Below are 15646 nucleotides of genomic sequence, written 5' to 3' on the forward strand. Positions count from 1 at the left end.
ATGGAAAGCCACTTTAGAAATAATTTTAACATTCTTTTTTTAACTCACCCCAATTTCCTATTATATGGTTATTGTTGATGATACATAAATTTGGCGATAACGATTAACGGGTTAAGTCATAAAAATCTTGCATTAACTTATTTTCAATAATGAACATAATTACTGTATTTCCCTAAGTGCGTACTCAGTTTCGACGTTAAATTTGAAAGTTAGTTAAGTTTATGTAAGGGTAAATATTTCATGCTGAATATTAAAAGAGACGTTAAATATTTATCACTTAGCTTAAAATGTGCTCTTAGCTTTTCATTATGTTTTATAAACAGTAATATACTCTTAATGCATTCAAATAATTATTTTTCCGTCATAAAAATGTTTTAAAGTTTTTTTCGTTTTAAATAATCATATTGAAGGTTCTGGTTTCGACTGGTGGGAACACAAAAAAAAATATGTGTGTTTTCTTAAGCCAGAGTGTTATGTGTCGCCACTGTAATTAGGTATTCTGGCCTGTTATGAAGAAAAAAAAAAAAAAAAAAAGTTTACCGGAAAAATGCACAAAATTCCTTGAATGGGAATATTCCTTGCAAGTGTTACAAAAATATTTTTTACGCAATGCACTTGAGATGATTTACACAAAATTGACTCTATATAAATTGTCAAAAATCGATTCCCATAAGTAGGTTTTCGCTCTTTTACTTTACAAAAATCAAGGAATAGAAAACCTGAAGAAAAAAATTTGAATTAAAAATTTAGGCAGAAAGGTGAATGTCGAATGATACAACTTCCTTCCCTCTTTCCTGTCCTTTTTACCCCCTCTTCTCTCTATAGTAAAGTGCAGATAATTAGTTCATTTTTATTAAAAAATATACAAATATTTTTAATATTTTCTGCAATAACTTTGTGTATCATTTTAAATTAAATTTGGAGAAATAAAACTTATACTTTGTTTTTTGATACACTCACTTTATTTTCACCTAAAACACAATTACCCCCACCCTCATACTTATCGACACCCACTAATTTGTTCACTGTTTCTTTTATGTATGTTTAGTTATAAAAATACCCTGAAGAAGGTAACAGTTGGTTACCGAAACTAGTTGGTAGAAATAAAGTGAGTGTATCAAAAAACAAAGTAGAAGTTTTATTTCTCCAAATTTAATATACATATATGCTTCAATGTTTTGTTTTATAATTAGGTATTACAATATACCTACAATATCTTCACATACCTCTGATTTTCTTAAATTAAACGTTTTAGGTAGGTAGAAAGAAATTGTCTGAAGGCAATATATCTGCCCTTATGCATGTAGGGTGGATAATCTTTTAGTCGATGACACATAGTGTAACGACTCCAAGAAGAAACTCAGCGTTTTCTATTGAATTAAATACATTATATTCTGCAGAACACAAAAGCAACGTCCTGCAGTACATTAACATAGTTCCTACCAGGGAGACACGAAGAACAAAGGTACGTGGTCTATAAAGAGACCCCAGAGCGCGTATGTAAATTGCATGTGTTTATAGAGTGTTAAAATAAATAAATAAAATATTACATAGACAAAGTGGTCTCTTATACCAGCCAATGACAGGTCAAAAGCCTGGTTTATCCCTTTACTTCCATATTCTTTTGTATAATGTTCTACATCTCTGATGTTATGCATTAAAATAATGATTCTAAACTAACCAAATCACAAAATGTAGATTTGGAAAACACATACGTACAATTTATTAGCTGTAGCGCAAAGAAAACGCCTTTTTTAGTTCTGAATTACGTATTAAAATAATATCACAGAGAAATATTTCAATGATAAAAAATAATAAATAAGATTGTGACGCTTTTGATGTTCAATTCCGTCCAAAATGTGGAACACAGGCAACGATAACACCGTTTTATTAAGAACATTCGGGCCATTTGGCAACGATATTATTTACCAAAAGGAATATTCTGTGTTTATTTTACATTGGCTTCAAGCAATTGATACCAAATTTAATAACGTTCGTTCTCTAAATATTAGTTTTCAAAACAAAGAAACGCTTTGAGTAGCGGTTTTGGTGACACAAATTATATTCTAGAAAAATTATATTTAATTTCGTTTGTAAAGATGGCGGGAGAGATAAACGCGAAGTTCGACAAATTGAAAGCCTTTTTAGAGATTTTTCAATCATTGAAACTGCCAAGTTTTCACTGCGGTTTCAAATTTATATTCGACGTGATTTATCGTCCTCTTTGTAATTTTCATTTCAATATAATTTTGAATCTTCAATAAGCGTTGGTGAAATAATACCGTTCACGGCGCGGTGGTCGATTCAATGAAATATTTTCTAACGCTTTTATAAAAAATAAATGAGCATGCTTTAATTTTTTGATCCTTTTTGAATCTCAACAATAGAATTCGTTTAGTCAAGACATCTTGGGATCAGTTTTTATAAAAAAAGATTACATACAACCTAAATGTAAATAAGAAAATCGAGGGGGTATTTGTCTGCTTCATACCTTATAAAATTAATTTCAATGTCCCCTTTTGAGTGACAAGAAATAAATATTTATTTCATCTGCCAGTCTTACTCTATCTGACTGCAATACTCTCCTATTTGCTTTTTAATGATGCACACGCTTACACACACTTGAACACGAACTCTCGTACTAATAAGCACCCTCTTCCCTTTTACATTATTACCTCTTACCATAATTTAATATGTATTTTTACTATTTAGAAACTTTGCTGGTCTGTCAATCACTCATCTTTATTACGTTATTTAAGAATGTTTTATCTGTTTGTTTCTTTGAAATGAATAAATAAAATACCCCAGTGGTCAGTTAGGTTACCTAAAAGGCCTGAGAACTCATGTTCAATCATTCCTGGGAATCTGAGTTATATGGAAGGTGAGGTAATAAGTCTCATGCTTATGATCCCATTCCAGGATAAATGAAGTAGTGCAGTATAGAATCATCACCGAAACCAATATTTACGTCCACCGTGCCAGGAATTAAACTCAGGACCTCAATCACTACTCTACAAATCGCACTTTTTCCCACACGATTTTTTTTTCAGAATGTTTACGTGCGCGTAGCCATTGATTCGAACTCTGGTTTTATTTGACCCACTGAAATGTATTTTTTATCCGCCTAGATACCGATAAAAACAAATAAAATAATCTGTTTTTTTATTTATTGTAACAAGGATTACAACGTTTGAATAATACACATAATTTTCCTTAATTATCAAGGGAAATAATATTGTCCCTTTCGTGTTTGGGATCTAAAGCACGTATTTGAGATTTATCTCCATCCTAGGTCAATGGACCTACGACCTTATTACCAATAAAGTCGAACTTCCACGTCACGTTGCATGTCTTTTTACAGACGCGGACTTGTATAATAATATCTCCAACTTCGCTTTGTTCTGCTTTATGGATTCCCGATCACTCGAGATATTTACCCTTTTGAATATTACACAAGACTCATTTTATCAACCAACTTATGAAAATTTTGTCACTTGAATATGTTGTACCTATTACGTAGAAATTTATCGTAAAGTAAAGTTATTATATTTAAAAGATATAGATGTACTCGTTTATTTATTGAATTTAACTTTTCATCTTTTTTCGGTACCTTGTCGGGTCCTCCTAACGTTGTCAACCACTGCAGTGAAAACATTTTTGTCCTGGCTACTTGTATATTCCATAGCCAGGGACTACTGTATATGGATGAAAAATATGTACAGAGTGATTTGCCGTTGCCTATTCTGATATTTTTTTCTGTCCTTCCCTAAGATCGTTGGTTCTGGTTTGAAGGCGTCAGAAACTTCTATTTTATCCTGTCGTTATCTGCTGTGATCACACCGTGTGGTTCCATTGCCCAGGGTTCGCGACGTAAACGCGAAAGAGTTTGTTGCCAGTGGAATGCAACTGAGCGTTCGCAGCATTTTATAGCATCACGTCCTTCAGCAAGATGTGACTACTGACAGTTCAAACTCCAAAACTTAAAAAATGTGTCTTAACTGAGATGATCCATACCAAGGACATTTGAACGTAGTAATGCAGAAAGCAGCCAGTCCACAACATAATTGAGATATTGGTGTTATCGGATGCAGTAAGGTCAATTTTATGTTCAACTAAAAACAGCCAGACCGCTATCATACAAAAAACTGTAATAATCACCTTCTGAAAATAAGTCGATCACAAAAATGTTTTTTCTCAATTTGCAGGAAACACTCATAGTACTAGAAAAATTGTACGGAACCTTAAAAATCGCTAAAACTAGTTAAATACAAATAATTATTCATTGTAAAAAAAAAATTGATTCATTGTTTCTCATTTGTCGAAGTCAAAAACTTCCAGCTGATGTGTAGATTTAATTATGAACTCTTTTCTTAAGTTTTATTATCTTAATTTCACTTTTCTTTGACCTGCTTTCTGCTTAACTACTTTCACGATTAAATATTTTTTATTTTTACATAAAAACAGAAAATTAACATAATATCAAAATACTTTTCTATAGCTCTGTATGCAACTTGAAATACATAAAAATAATACACCTGCACTCGTTTTGCAGTATTTATCTTAAGAAACCCAAAAACGTTTTAAATAGATTATTTCAATAATAATGTATCATTTTTCAATCTTATATCAAGAATGTGCAGATTTAATTATGTAATATTATTGAAAGCACGGAAATTGACATTTATAAAAGCAGATTGTGTATGTTTAAGAAATGTATCAATATGCGTTTATATTCGTATTAATTAATTCATTTATTTATAAAAATTATTTCATTTTAATCACTCACATTTTTAATCTTATTCAGCATACGAGTATGTTACATTATTTTCTTAATGAAAAAAAGTTTTTTAAAAATGTAAATTTTATTAGTATTTACACGTGATTTAGATTTTATGTTATGTATAATTTTTATGTGACAACATTAACAATAACAATATCATGTGCAAGCCTCTAATTGGATTTTATGATATGTATTTATAATATTTATAGTATCTTGTAAATTTATGAATGTCTGTTAATTTTCCAATGAGACAATAGAGACGCCCCTTCTTTATTTACATTTAAGTCAAGATTGAAATGTCACTATCTAAATATTTATATTGTTCCTTTATCCATCTCCTCTCCTCTCTTCATAGTATAGTGTTATTTTTTTTATATTTATATTTATTTTTGTTAATCTTTGCTTTTAATTTTTGTATAAAATTGTAAGATTCAATATGTCCATGTATTTATAATTTTCTCAAACTGAACGGTTTGGGTAGGTAGGAAAAAATTGCCTTAAGGCAATATGCCCGCCCTTATATGTATATTTATTGTATATGTATATAAAGTGTCAAATAAATAAATGAGGTAAAATAAAAAATAAAAATATTGATAAAAGATAAACTATCGACTTTTTATGCGAAAACTTTAGTTTTTAATAGTACTTTTAGTTATAAGTAGAATATAAAAAATATATTTTTTATCTATTTTTAAATCAACTCTAGAAGTGCTATTTCAAAAACAAATCTAAAGACTAGAGATTTTAAATTTGGCTTGGCCGAGTAACATGACCCATTTTACTTCCACCCGGCTCCATTATTCATATTTAAATAGCCTTTTTAAACATTTTTTAGTTTTTGTTTAAATAGACAGTGGAAGAAAACATTACGTTCTTGAGTATTTTCGATCACTACGATTTTATGATGAAAAACTGATGAAATTAATATTTTTTTTAAAAAACTTTTTGATTTTCCGTTTTTAATAATATAACCACGTTTACAGTTTGTAAAAAATCATTAAATAAATGCAATATGCTCACCGGTTTCAGAACATGACTGTTCCATTGTCAAAGCATAAAAATGAACCTGTTTGGAATCGGGTGGAATTTTACATTTATTTTAGTGATTTTACACAAACTTAATACGCAGTTACATTATTAAGAAAAACTGTGATAGAAATGAGAATCAAGTAGTGCCGTGCTAGTGGTAAAATTATTCATATTTGATTCTTAATAATAAATAACAAATTATACTGTTTTTTTTTGCAATACAAAAGGCCAGGAAACCAAACTTCAGTGGTAAACTTCTTGAAAAATATCACATTATTTTTTTGTGTTCTCGCTGGGATCGAACCCGGAACGTTTTGTGCGTGAGTCAAGCGTTTTAACCACTTTTTCACGCAGGCCGCCAATGTGTACAATTGTATATGCATACCGGTTTTGGAAGATAACTGTATTATTTTACTAATTGTGATTGCTTCAGTAAGCTAATTGACGGTATCTTATTAAAATAGTACAATTTTAAGAGTTTTCTAACAGTAGTGGGTATTTTTTTTAATATTTCTTAAAATAAAAAATAAAAAATATTTGCGTTCTTATGGTTTCCCTTTTTATTAAATTTTGGGGGCCATTTTCAACGAGTTGTAAATAACTCACTATTGGAAAATGGGAATCAAGTTGGGGTGGAGTGAAATTCGAACCATCGACCTTTGAGCCGTAAGTCCGAGACACAAGACACGAGATCATAACCTGAATCGTATTTTTGTAAGTGTTTCAATTGCCGTAGAGATCACAAATAACAAAAAATGGTATTTAATGAACCCGCACTGGTATACCAAACGCTCTCGCGGCCGTAGAAAATACTTTAAAAGCGCGTATTTTGTATGTAAATACACGCTGTAAGTGCTTTATCAACGGCCGCAAGAGCGTTTGGAATAGCAGCTCTGCGGCGCAATTACAAACGATTGTTGACGTGATTAAAAACATGCTAAGTATTTGAGCGATCACAATGAATATGCTCAAGTTATCGCGGTCGTAAGTCAACGCGTATATAATCTCTAAGTCAACGCTTGTGTCGGTTTTTGTTTTGTTTTCCTCTTAACTTGAAACAGTTTATTGCCAAAACATCGGCGTATATTATAAAGTTAATACAATATATTGCATTTGCAAAATAGTAAGGAGTTACTACAAAAAGTGAAAATTTAATTACAAACAATTACTATGGCGTTTGCTTTTCTTGATATTTGGCCTGCCGACCGCCGGCTAATTGCAATTAGTACCATAATATATTATGAACAAACAAATAAAACTTTGAAAAACTAAATTATTTTACTTTACTTTACTTTACTTTACAGTTTTGGAATATTTTCAAAAATAAATTTAAAAAATGTAAATTTTCCAAACAAAAATCAAATATGTGAACGCGCAGCAGGATTATGCATCGCGAAATCACGATGTTTATTACGTCGATTTAAAGTCCTTAACCAACGCCTATCCAAAAAATTTTTTTTATTGCATCGGTAATGATCAACAAGTGCGGCCATTGTGATTGAGCTTCTGAGAGTTATATGCCGCATTTCAACTTTGTCACTCGTTGTGATGTTAAAATAGTAATGATACAAACATTTCATTTCTTCATTTTATTTTAACAATACGATCCAAAACTTAAACAGGTCGAAAAAAAAACGGCACAAAAACCCTGAATTTTTTTATCTGCATAATACTCATTTAAATATGTTTAGAAAAATACGTGTTTTAACATTTTTTCTATATAAAACACTTATTAATTATTGAAAAGTAAATAATTTATTGATTTTTCTGAATGATATCTTGTGCTTTGATGAAAATTTTAATATAATTTCTAGTAATTATAGTTAACATATTTCACTGAATTTTACAGCATATATTTTCTTTTTATCATTTCAGCATAATTAAAAGAAGGACTAAAAGTTTTATAAATTTTATTAAACATCAATATTTGAATGGTCGTTAGATTTTATAAATTAATACGGTACTTATGAAAGTGAATTTATAAAAAGCGAGATAGAGTCCAAAATACTTAATTCTGGAGAGCGTTACTGGTATTAAATATTTGGGACTAACAATAATTTATTGATTCATGAAATGCAATTTAAATTCTCAAACTATTTCTACTAAAACAGTCCGAATAATAAATTACTTCTTGGCACTTGGAAATATTCTCAAAATTGAACATTTATAAATCAACTCCAGTAAGCATAAGTTCACTCTGTGTTGACGTATAGGCTAATTGGATGGGGAAACTGTACTTAAACCATCATCATTTTAGCAGCAATAGCACAAAACGAGTTAACACTGGTAATTTAAAAAAAATCTTACCAATATCCTAGTGATTTACTTTTTGAGGAATTCATGATATCAACAACAATTTATAATAAGAGCAGTGATGGCTATACAATTGAATTACGACAAATCTACCACTATTAATCATAACAATTTTACTTGGTGCTACCAATAAGAATCAGATTCTTCAAAAAAAAAATTTAACACTTCTTTGGCACAGGGGCAACACTATTATATTTGAAAACAAATATGTAACCTTATCCCTGTAACATTAATACAATGTTGTGTTGTCAAGCTACAGAGAGTGATGTCCTCATGTCTTTATGCCATTGGTCGGGAGAAGTCGGAGGAACTTATGACAATTGAAGGAAGACAAAAATTGTGGCAGAAAATATATCTTTGAATGTGTTGCAAAAAAAATAATAAGTGTGAATTTTCACATAGAATACAGAATAGTCTAGAAACCGCACACGCACATCAAACAGAAGGCAAGTCAACTACTCATAAATGAGTAGGTTTACGTTTTGACGAATTAGTTTCTTTGTAGACGTCGCTCAGTACGAAACTCCTGATTCGAATTCAACTATGCTGTATTGTGTCCTTTTAAAGTTTAAAAATACTACTATGATCTTTAAAAAACAGTTTGCAATCACATTTCATCTGTAATTTACAAATGAATGTATGTATAACAAATGCATTACTTAAAAAAAATTTTTTTTCCATCTCTCAGATTGTCGAAGAAACAAAATGAAAATTTCGTTATCGTTGACAGGGTAGATTTTTTTTTACCCTACTTTGCTCATCTAATAAAAGAACTAATGAAAATTAGACCTCGATTAAACAACGCCGTGGAGGACATTTGAACGACATTATCTTTAAAACATCAAATATTATTTAACATGATGTAAAAATATACGTTTTATGTAAAAAAAAAAAATGTTTTATATTTTATGTTCAAAGTTCATTAATTCAATTACTCTTATTAAATGACCCTTTACTTATCTACTCTGTTTTGTCAATCAATGTTTCCGCGTGCACAATAAAATTTTAGAGAAATTAACAGATTCCTTTTTTTTACCTTACATTTGTGTTATGATTTATTTTTTTCCCATCAAGCAACATTACCCGGCGACTTCACGAATACGCGCGGTGAAAGTAAGGCGGAGTGGGGGATTTATGGGACACAGTCCGATGTATTAAAATATGATTCCACGCTCCTTCTGGACTATTCTTAATTCTATGGTAAAAATGATAAAAAAAATTGTTGTGCTTTTGTGTTAATGAAATTTCAAAAAAATAATTCATATTTTAAAAACCACTACTGCTGTTATTAGTACAAAATACTGATCCTGACAATGATTCAATTTTAAAAAATGTATTGATGTAATGAAATGTATTAAAGAATATTTTTAAAAGTACTTCTTCTTTTCCACATCTGCATCTTCCTAAGTGAAGCATGTGGACATCATCAGTTGCCTCCAGGAGCACTATCGCCAGCCCTATCGCCAGCCAGCTCTTCAGCTAGCCTCCTCTCTCGTCAATCCAACGCCCCTTAGTTCTGCCGAATAGAGTCGAAAGATCGTCATCGACGGCCTTCCAAGATGGCACGAACCCGCAGGTTTAAAGAATAGGCAAATTAAGATTTTCCTGAGGCATGCGTAACACGTTTCACAATAAAAATACAATGTGTTTTTTTCCTATTATTAACTCTTTGTTGTATTTTTAACTCAAAACAAGATCTGGATTTTTTAAATTTAAGTTTTCAACGATTTTAAAGAGCACTAAATAAATAGTCCAGATCTTGTATTGATGTCCCTTATGTTTGTCAATGCTTCTTTTTTTTAAACGTTTTAAACCATTATTTCATTGTGTTATTCAAATTCTATTAATTGTTTACATGGACAATGTCCGTTAATAAACAAATAAATAAATAATTATTAAAAATACCTTAAATTCTTAATGTTTTATTTCATTGCTTTCTTTTGTTGTTTTTGTGTGTTGATATTTTCTACAAATTGAGTACATCAGATGAAACAATCAACTTCTTTAAAAGTAATTATAAACAAAAAAACAAAGACAAACTGGCGTTTAAAGAATAAGGTTAATTAGTTAAAAAATAATGCTTTGTGTTCTTAATTATAGTACAATAACGAGACGCTTTGATTTGACAATTAATTTTTAACCGTAATTTTACGAAAAATTTTCCTCAAGTTTTTTTTTTACTCTTCCTAAATGTATGAATTCGACTAGACCTTTTTATAATTACGTTTTAGGTATGTCTTTATATTTCAATTGTTAAGTCAACATTTGCCACAGAGATATTAATAGCATTATCCATTTTGTTTATATGCACAAATGTTTCAAATATACTAGTCATATAAAAAAAAAAAAACCAACATTTTTTGTCCAAAAAACTCCTAATAATTATTTTTATGGTGACCAAAGGTAAAAACTAAATAAACTCAAAAGTTCTTATCTTAAAAGTATACGTTCTGAATCTAAAATACTAGAGAATCAAATGTCTTTATCTAGTCTGAACGAGTAGTGTAATGCATTTTTGTCAATTTCCTGTTCCTTTTAACAATGATTGCTTTTCTGCTTCTGACTTCCTGTTATACTCCCTCAGTGATAACTGTTTCCTGTGCTTTTATTTTTGTAAAACATCTCTACGGTCCGTTGTGTGAAATAAATTGTTTTTGAAATTGAAAAGAAATAATTACATCTCCTTACGTCTGCATGAGTCCTTAATGAAAAATTTATGATTAATTTATTTTTTTAAATTCATGTTAATTGAACAATATTCATTTTTGTTAATAAGTACCGAAAGTATTAAAAGACATTTTAATATGATGTTTGTGTTTTTTTTTAAAATAATTTATTTTATTGTGAACAAATGGGGGTTTGTGGTCAGCGTGTTGACATACCATGCAAGACGTTCCAGATTCGATTCCTGACATGGTAAATGTACGGAGTATTGGTATGTTGTTGATTACTTATATGTTTGATGACTTTAATAGAAAGAAAATTGCAAAAAAGGTATCTCTATTAGGAAGAATAAGGAATAAACTAGACTTTGTTGATATTATTGTTTCCTTTATTGATTATTGCTCCAGTATTTTATATGTAAATGATGAGGGAGATCTGAAAAAACTTGTAGTGGTAGACGCACGAAAGTAAAAGAAACTATTCAACTTCTAGATATTATGACAATTGATTTAAGAATCAAATTCAATGCTTCCAATATAATTATTTAAGGAAAAGTTCCAAGATATTTCCAAAACAAAGTAAAAATAATGAGTTATTTCATAACTATGCATCAAGAGAATCTGAAAATACAAGACTGAAAACCAATCAAAAGCAATGTCCCAGAACTGCCTTATGTACAAAAGAATAAAGTTATTCGAGGAAATGCCAGAAAGCCTACAAAATGAAAACGGAGTATATGTATTTAAAATAAAATGTAAAGAGTTTTTATGTTAGAAATATTTGGTTATATATATTAGAAAAAGTAAATATACATAATCCAATATAGGTGTAAATAATATAAAATAACAGTTACCTGTATGATAAATAGTAAATAAATATAAGTAGATATAAGTGAACATATGAAATAACAGTTTGAATATTATAAATTAAGATAGTAAGTTTACAACAGTAAGAAATAATATTAGAATAAGCATGGATGTAAATATTGTGGTGTAGAAAATATATAAGACTATGTTTATCATAGAACCAAATATTTTTTTTTTTAAAACAAAATAATTAGTCAACTACATACCCACATATCGTGGCAAGCTTATAGATTTGTCTCTTTACTGAACAGTACTTTTCTTAAGCTACATAATAAGTAATAGAGTATTGTTCTTCATTAGACGTACCTGTAGAAATTATAACGGACTCAGTATTGATGTAGACATTTTTAACTGCACGTTGCATTTGTACAGAAAATTTCTTCATGTGGTCGATTATTTGGGATAGTTGCTTGGGATGTGCATCTTGAGTGGTTTATGCTATATACATGTGCCGCATGTAATGTATATGTTTGTGTATGTTTTATATGTGCGTTCATGTGTGTGCGTGGATGTCTCGGAGTGTACATTCGGTATTTTTATTTATTTTAATTCATTACCTCCATGGAAAACGCAAATATCAAAAATTATTCTTTTCTCACTTAAAATTCTTATTTATTTTTTATTTGTTTGTCTAATTTAATGTTTATATCTTTTTAATTTATGAAAACTTAATTGGTACTTTTATGTTAATAAAATGTTGTTTTCAATACTTATTTTGTATGACTGTATGTTTTCTGAATAAAATAAAATTAAAATTAAAATTACAAAAAACTAATAGTTTCAACATAAAATATTGATTAAAAAGGGTGTTTTTCAGTGATGATATTTTGTATTCCCGGGACACCAGAAGCGTGAGACTGATAACCTTACTTTCATGTAACAAAAATAAACAAAGTACGTTGCATACGATGCGGAAATGGACCGATAAGATGGATAATTATTAAAAAGTCTTATTTAAAATGTTCGCTGCATTTTATAAAATTACACGCTTCAGCAAGATGGAACTCACTTCAACTGTGCTGACTGTGCAAACGCCCAGTTGCATTCTACTTGCAACACTTCTGGCTAGTCCGATACGTTAGCGTTCACGTCGCAAACCCTAGGCAATGGGATCATACCCGTGACAGTGTGATCACAGCAGATAACGAAACGATAAAAGGTGAGTTTCTGGCGCCTCCAAATCAGATACAACTAGCTGAGGGAAGGAAACCACTTTGGTCATCTTTTCCCAGAAATCACTATGGCGAATATATTCAATAAGCAGTAGTCCTGGCTGCGGAATACAAGAGTAGCACAAGACCGAGATAATTTTGCTGTAGTTATCGCCAATGTCGGAGGAACATGACAATGCACCGCAAGAAGAAAATTTAAAAAGTCATATAAACTACATTTCTTACGTTTTATTGACAAAAAAAAACAATGGGCACTGGCAACACTAAATACCAGGCCTACCAACACATCAAACTAACACACCATCAGCTGTGAAACGATAACGTACATGAGACTTTCTCTTCTCAGCGCTGGTACCGGTTGTCCGACACGGCATAACTAACGACAATCAGCACAAACGTAAATTCAATTCACCTTCCTTAACACGGTTAGTTTAAATAAATATTGCCTGAATTTTTATTTCTTATATTTTAACCGTTGTTATTGTGAACTAATTTATAAAATTAATATTCAACTTCACGTCTGATGTGTTTTATTATTGTCTTATCTCTTTCTGAAATTAATTTATCAAATATTTTTGTGTACCATATATTATATTATAATCTTATATATACTAACTGTAAACATATTTTAATTATTTTGTTTAACATTAATTTATTAATACCAATTTTTGAAACATTAGTATAAAGTATATATTTAGTTTAAATTCTTTAAAAGTTATTTACAATTTGCTTTTTAATTCTATCATTTTTCTTAAATCAATATTTTTATCTTTTTTACTATGCAGAATCTTACTTTTTATTTTGCAATGCAGCACATTTTTTTTGTTTTTGCGTGTAAACAAATAAAGGTTGTTTATTTTAAAAAATATAACCAACTATGTTTGTACTTACCTGTATATTTTTTGTGAATGCCCCTGGGGCGTATTGTAAAATTAAATAAATAAATGCTGAATATCAAAAGCCTGTTTAATTATTTGTACATTATTTTTGCAACAAAAAACACCTAGGCAATAGTTAAATATTTTGAAAAAAGTACGAACACGAATTCAAAACTACACGATCAAAAGTCTTCCGGGCTGTCAATGTTGAGAAGGATCTGTTTTATTATAAAAATATAGACAGAAGTCAGTATTGATCTCTTTATCTTGTCATCTATTCAGAAGAAGACCATAATACGTAGACATGTTTTTGTTTATTTATTGCTCGTGAAAATAAGTCAACCCTTTTTACGTTATACCCGCCGTAAATGTCATACATTCAAATACAAAATGATTTATTCTAACTTTTGTAGAACGTGCCACATTACGGTGAACATCATAAGATATGTTTTAAAGTTTTTTGTCTTTTTTCTAGGCCAAAACGCCGGTGTGATCATGAAGTATTTAAGTTTATATCCATTCAAATATTTGCCCGTAATAACAATAAATCATTTTGTATGCGGGGCACTAGTTTTTGAAGCGATGTTTTTTAGAAGATGAAATATTTTCCAAGAAGCGAAGGTACAAACTAAACGAAATGGGCATTGAAATATTTTTACTAAAATTAGCTATGAAATCTTCTTTTAAAATGTATATTTCACAAAATTATATTGCACTCGTTTAGCATATAAATTTATCATCAAAATTAAAAACTAAACATGGTTAAAAGCAACAGTATTTTGAATATGTCCGCATATTTGTAGAGAATGAACAATCATGTTAATGACTGGACATCCATATTCTCTTAAAAATGTTTTCCTTTTCTGTAATAAATTTTAATCTTAATAACTTCTCAGATATTAAAATTCAGTCTCATCTTTTATTAAACATTTGAACGGACTCAATGTATTGTTGATTTCACTAACTGGTACAAAAAGAAATAAAGAAATCAAAAAGTATTTTCACTTGTTGCCTTGTAAATCAAATAATTAAGCAATATGAATTTGATTCACATCATTAAAGGCTTCAGCTCTTTTACTTCTTAAAAACAAACAGATGGAAGAGTTGAAAAAACGTGGGTAATTAAATTTAGGCAGAATGGTGAATGTTAAACATTCTGTAAATTTTACAACAGAGATGAAGAAGTCAAGGCATCTACAGGGCTTATGACATGTCAATGGCTGGTTTAAGTGGCCACTTTACACACTGTGTAACATTCACCATTCTGCCCATATTTGAACATTTATATTCCTTCAATTCTTTCATTTGTTGATGTTTGTGAAGTTAAAGAGCTGAAACCTTTATTTATGCGGGTGAGATTCATGTAATTAAATTATTTCACAAACACCAACAGATGAAAGAATTGAAGGAATATAGATGTTCAAATATAGGGAGAATGGTGAATATTACACATTGTGTAAAGTGGCCACTTAAACCAGCCATTGACAGGTTATGAGCCTTGTAAATGCCTAGACTTCTAAATAACCTTTTCTTAAATGTTCTTCATCTCTGTTGTAATATGTTAATTTATATTTTTAATTGGGTGTAATGATACAAAATAAAATTGGTTTTTCACCATTCTGCCCATATTTGAACATTGTCGCGTCCCGCGACAAAAATAATTATACCTATAAGATAATCAGAACCGTTATAGTTTAAAAGTAAAATTGAATATAGAAAACAAATCAATCGCGTAAATAAACGCTTTACTCAACCGCCATCCAGCGGCGGTCACGTGATACCTCCCACCACACTAGTTTTTTTGAACGTAGGGCCGTAGCGCTCGCGGCTGGCGAGCCAGCCAGTTGCAATCTGGTTCGCGAGCAGTGTCCACGCCGCGCTAGGCCAGTTTTCCCTCGCAAATAACTATGGGAGTTTTGGTATAATTCCCTATGCACCATGTTG

Source organism: Micrasema longulum, unplaced genomic scaffold, assembly GCF_059751315.1.
Source record: "Micrasema longulum isolate JH-2025_06_02 unplaced genomic scaffold, ASM5975131v1 h1tg000069l, whole genome shotgun sequence".
NCBI lineage: Eukaryota > Metazoa > Arthropoda > Insecta > Trichoptera > Brachycentridae > Micrasema > Micrasema longulum.